The sequence below is a fragment of the Arachis hypogaea genome, chromosome 15 (genome assembly GCF_003086295.3).
Source record: "Arachis hypogaea cultivar Tifrunner chromosome 15, arahy.Tifrunner.gnm2.J5K5, whole genome shotgun sequence".
In the NCBI taxonomy this organism is placed as follows: Eukaryota; Viridiplantae; Streptophyta; class Magnoliopsida; order Fabales; family Fabaceae; genus Arachis; species Arachis hypogaea.
The window spans coordinates 14,047,564-14,053,563 of NC_092050.1; the positions used below are offsets into that span (position 1 = coordinate 14,047,564).

A 6,000-nucleotide genomic window follows, 5' to 3' on the forward strand; every position below is an offset into this window, starting at 1 on the left:
TTAGGAGGTTTTTCCTCTTCCAGAGGAAATTTCAGAGGCTCTTTAATCTCCTCTGAATCCTTCAAATCAGGCTGAACATCTTTAAAGATGTCTTCCAACTCTGATTCGAGACTCTCAGCCATGTTGATCTCTTCTATCAAAGAGTCAATAAGATCAACTTTCATGCAGTCTTTTGATGTGTCTGAATGCTGCATGGCTTTGACAGCATTCAACTTAAACTCATCATCATTGACTCTCAGGGTTATTTCCCCTTGTTGGACATCAATGAGGGTTCGTCCAGTTGCTAGGAAGGGTCTTCCTAGAATGAGAGTAGCACTCTTTTGCTCCTCCATTTCCAGTACTACAAAGTCAGTGGGAAAGGCGAATGGCCCAACTCTGACAATCATGTCTTCAATCACGCCTGATGGGTATTTAATGGAGCCATCAGCAAGTTGGAGACATATCCGGGTTGGTTTAACTTCTTCAGTTAAGCCAAGCTTTCTGATAGTGGATGCAGGTATTAGGTTGATGCTTGCCCCAAGATTGCATAAAGCTGTCTTGGTGCAATTACCTCCTAATATGCATGGTATCAGAAAACTCCCAGGGTCTTTAAGCTTTTCAGGAAAGCTTTTTAGAATGACTGCACTGCATTCTTCAGTGAGGAGAACTCTTTCTGTTTTTCTCCAATCCTTTTTATGACTCAAGATCTCTTTCATGAACTTGGCATAAGAAGGTATTTGCTCAAGTGCCTCTGCAAATGGAATCTTTATTTCAAGAGTCCTGAGATAATCTACAAAGCGAGCAAATTGCTTATCCTGCTCCTATTTCCGGAGTTTTTGAGGATAAGGTATCTTGGCTTTATATTCCTCAACCTTAGTTGCTGTAAGTTTATTGCCTACAGAAGTGGTTGAAGAAGCCTTTTTAGAGGGGTTGTCATCAGCACTTGTGTGTGTCTGATCCCTCACTGGCAATTGAGTGCCAGAGTTAGAAGCTGGAGTGACGTTAGACGCCAACTCCTTGTCTGTTCCTGGCGTCTGAACGCCAAAATTGTGCCCATTTTGGGAGTTCAACGTCAGATCCTGCCCATTTTGGGCGTTCAACACCAGATCCTTGCTTGTTTCTGGCATTGAACGCCAGTCCTTGCTTGTTACTGGCGTTGAACGCCAGTCTTGGGCATGGTCTGGGCGTTCAGCGCCAGCCTTCCACCAGATTGCTGGCGTTTTAACGCCAGAATTACTTTTTCCTGGGCTCTTACTGTCCTTAGGTGAATTTTGGGTGTTTGCTCATTCCTTGGCTCTTTGCTGCCTTGAGGTGGGATATTTAATATTTTTCCACTTCTCAATTGAACTGCTTGGCATTCTTCTGTTATTTGTCTTGACAGCTGCTGCTTTGTTTGCTTCAATTGTTCTTCCATATTTATATTAGCCATCCTTGTCTCTTGTAGTTTATCCTTGAATTCGGCTAACTGCTTTGTTAGAAAGTCCAATTGCTGATTGAATTCAGCAGCTTGTTTTACAGGGCTGAGTTCAGCAGTTACTGTTTTAACCTCTTCTTTCATGGAAGGGTCACTGCTTAGGTACAGATGCTGATTCCTGGCAACTGTATCAATGAGCTCTTGAGCTTCTTCAATTGTCTTTCTCATGTGGATAGATCCACCAGCTGAATAATCCAGGGACATCTGAGCTCTTTCTGCAAGCCCATAATAGAAGATGTCTAACTGAACCCACTCTGAAAACATTTCAGAGGGACATTTTCGTAGCATCTCTCTGTATCTCTCCCAGGCATCATAAAGAGATTCATGATCTCCTTGTTTGAAGCCTTGGATGTCCAGCCTTAGCTGTGTCATCCGTTTTGGGGAAAAGTATTGATTCAGGAATTTTTCTGTCAGCTGTTTCCATGTCCTTATGCTGGCCTTAGGTTGGTTATTTAACCACCTCTTAGCTTGATCTTTTACAGAAAACGGAAACAGTAATAGTCTGTAGACGTCCTGATCTATTTCCTTATCATGTACTGTGTCAGCAATTTGTAAAAATTGTGCCAGAAACTCTGTAGGTTCTTCCTTTGGAAGACCGGAATACTGGCAGCTTTGCTGCACCATGATAGTGAGCTGAGGATTCAACTCAAAGCTACTGACTCCAATGGAGGGTATGCAGATACTACTCCCATATGAAGCAGTAGAGGGGTTAGCATATGACCCCAGAGTCCTCCTGGACTGTTCATTTCCACTTAGATCCATGATGGAGAAAGGGAGATGATGTCAAAAAAAAATTTATTTTTATTTATTTATTTATTTATTTATTTATTTATTTATTTATTTCAAAAATAAAATAAATTAAAATAAAATAAATAAAAATAGGTGAAGATTTTCGAAAAAATGAGGAGAGAGAAAGTGGTAAGGGAGTTTTGAAAAAGATATGATTTGGAAAAGATTTTAAATTTTTAAAAATAATTTTCGAAAATTGTTTTAAAATTAGAGAGAAAATATATTTTTGAATTTAGTGAGGAAAGAAAAACAATAAAATAGCACAAGATTTAAAATTTTTAGATCTAATGCTCCTTGTTTTCGAAAATTTTGGAGGGAAAACACCAAGGAACACCAAACTTAAAATTTTAAGATCAAGACACAAGGAAAACTCAAGAACACTTTAAAGACTCACAAGAACACAAGAACATGAAGAAAGAACACCAAACTTAAAATTTTTAGAAAACCAAACTAAAATTTTCGAAAAACAAAGAAAAATCAACAAGAAAACACCAAACTTAGAGTTTGGCACAAGATTTATTCAAAGAAAAATTATTTTTGAAAAATATTTTAAAAATAGGATAGCCAATTACCAAGAACATAAGCACCACGCTCTAACTAATTGAGTTATAAATTTAAAGTGTTTTAACAATGTATAAATAATAAAAGACTCTAAACCAAAAAGAAAAATTTTTCCTAATCTAAGCAACAAAATAAGCCGTCAGTTGTCCAAACTCAAACAATCCCCGGCAACGGCGCCAAAAACTTGGTGTTGTTGCCGGATCAAACTTGGCACTGATGTTACCGGACCAAAAGCTTGCCGAAAACTCGAACAATCCCCGGCAACGGCGCCAAAAACTTGGTGCACGATACAACTAACCAGTAAGTGCACTGAGTCGTCCAAGTAATACCTTATGTGAGTAAGGGTCGAATCCCACAGAGATTGTTGGTTTGAAGCAATCTATGGTTATCTTGTAAATCTCAGTTAGGAGGTCAATTATAATTATCAGTTGACTTGCAAATGAACAAGGGAACATAAAATAAATACTTGGTATGTAATAATGGAGAATGTGTTGGAGTTTTGGAGATGCTTTGTCTTATGAATCTCTGCTTTCCTCTGCCTTCTTGTCCATGCACGCACGTTTCTCCTATGGCAAGCTGTGTGTTGGTGGATCACCGTTGTCAATGGCTACCATCCATCCTTCCAGTGAAAAGGGTCCAAGTGCGCTGTCACCGCACGGCTAATCATCTGCAGGTTCTCAATTGTACCGGAATAGGATTTGCTATCCTTTTGCGTCTGTCACTACGCCCAGCACTCGTGAGTTTGAAGCTCATCACAGCCATTCAATCCCAGAATCCTACTCGGAATACCACAGACAAGGTTTAGACTTTCCGAATTCTCATGAATGCTGCTATCTATCTAGCTTATACCACGGAGATCCTGATTAAGGAATCTAAGAGATATTCATTCAATCTGATGTAGAACGGAGGTGATTGTCAGACACACGTTCATGGATTAAGGAAGGTGATGAGTGTCACAGATCATCACCTTCTCCATAATTAGGCGCGAATGGATATCTTAGATAGGAACACGCATGTTTGAATGGAAAACAGAAATACTTGCATTAATTCATCGAGACACAGCAGAGCTCCTCACCCCCAACAATGGAGTTTAGAGACTCATGCCGTCAAAGAGTACAAAGTTCAGATCTAAAAATGTCATGAGATACAAAATAAGTCTCTAAAAGTTGTTTAAATACTTAACTAGTAACCTAGGTTTACAGAAAATGAGTAAACTATGATAGATAGTGCAGAAATCCACTTCTGGGGCCCACTTGGTGTGTGCTGGGGCTGAGACTAAAGCTTTCACGTGTCTGGAGCTGTTTTGGGCGTTCAACGCCAGCTTTGGATCCTTTTCTGGCGTTGAACTCCAACTTGCAACTTGTTTCTGGCGCTGGACGCCAGAATTGGGCAGAGAGCTGGCGTTGAACGCCAGTTTATGTCATCTATTCTTGAGTAAAGTATGGACTATTATATATTGCTGGAAAGCCCTGGATGTCTACTTTCCAACGCAATTGGAAGCACACCATTTGGAGTTCTGTAGCTCCAGAAAATCCATTTTGAATGCAGGGAGGTCAGAATCCAACAGCATCAGCAGTCCTTTTTCAGCCTGAATCAGATTTTTGCTCAGCTCCCTCAATTTCAGCCAGAAAATATCTGAAATTACAGAAAAACACGCAAACTCATAGTAAAGTCTAGAAATATAGATTTTGCCTAGAAACTAATGAAAATAAACTAAAAACCAACTAAAACATACTAAAATCTATATGAAATTAACCCCAAAAAGCGTATAAAATATCCGCTCATCATTGACGAAACAAAGAGATCCAATTCAAAACCAAAGATGAAAGCCTATTGATGGGTCTGTTTTCCAGCGCAAAGGTCGAAGAGCGAAGAACAAGGTTTGATGGAGCAAGGGAAGGTATTGTGGTTGGGAATGAGGGACAGCTTGCACATGGAGGAGAAGGCGCCGAGGGCCTCGAGGGAGTCGCTGCATCGGGCGAGGTCGGCAATGAGGGAAAGCAAATGATATCCCTTGGTCCTTCAGCGTTGTTGTAGTTATCGCAAGCTATGCAGTTCAAGAAACCAAATCCTAGAGTAGCTCCATCGATGAAGAAAGAAAGAAAGAAAAAGGGGAAAATGGCAATGAAGAAGATGATCGAGTGTGTTTGTATTTGATCACACTTTCTATTAGCAAAAGAAATCTCCAAACAACGTCGTTTTGAGATTGTCCAGTGTGGCAAAATTTTAGCCATGTCAGTACCAGAAATGACACAGTGATCACTATGGTGCTTGGAGTTTTATCTGGAGGATCACTATGAAAAAATTTGAATTTCGAGAACAATTTCAAGTAATCGCATGAATATGAGAAATTATTATAAGGATTTATCCTTGTGTGGGATGATTCCACTTCCAATAGCTTCCTTGATCGGAAAACGGGAACAAACCAAACTTCAATTAAGCTTGTATTGTTGATTCTGCTTGCATCTACTTATGTTGTTGTTGTTTTAATTAAGCTTTTGTCATGCCTATCTAGTTTTGGACAGTTATTTAATTTATAGTTTTATACATATATTAATAATATAAGGTGAATTATATGGTAAAAATGTAAGTTTACATATTTTTCTTTTTATGGAATGAAAGAGAGATTGAAAAAAATAGGACCCACACTTTGAATAACAATAAAATAATAAAAAATAACTATAAAAAGAATTTATTTTCTCTCTTTATACCACTTCAATTTGTATAGTAGAGTGCCCCATAGTATAATAGGAGCATATGCCATTTTGATTTTTGTGCTATCTTGAGTTTCATCAATCCCCTATTAAAATACATGATTTGAGAGCTTCCATATTAGTTATAAACATGTTTGATAACTTTTTAGGATTTAATAAAATAAATTAGTTTTTGTTTGGATGTAAAAAATATAATTGATTACCTTAGGCATCAGATGATACCTTGTGATAATTTTATTTAAAAATAAAAAATAAAAATAAAATAATATGTTGCACGTGATAGTCATCTTAACTATCCATGGAGGACAAGTTTCATCTCTTCACTATTTTCTCTCTTCACGCTAACATGCATCTTTTATTTTACGTTCCTGGGATATTTTAATTCTTATTTAATTCGAAGCAGCTACTTTTTTTTTCTTTTTTTTTTTTTTTGTATTATAACGGGACTAAAGAGATGCTTAAAAAAAATTAATTACAAATTAA

The 6,000-nt window shown here is 37.9% G+C and overlaps 1 pseudogene; it reads right to left on the bottom strand.

Annotated features, from left to right (window-relative positions):
• LOC112747951 (pentatricopeptide repeat-containing protein At3g26782, mitochondrial-like) overlaps positions 1-5,037 on the bottom strand; it is a 28,489-nt pseudogene extending 23,452 nt beyond the window's left edge.
• Positions 5,038-6,000: the final 963 nt, after the last annotated feature.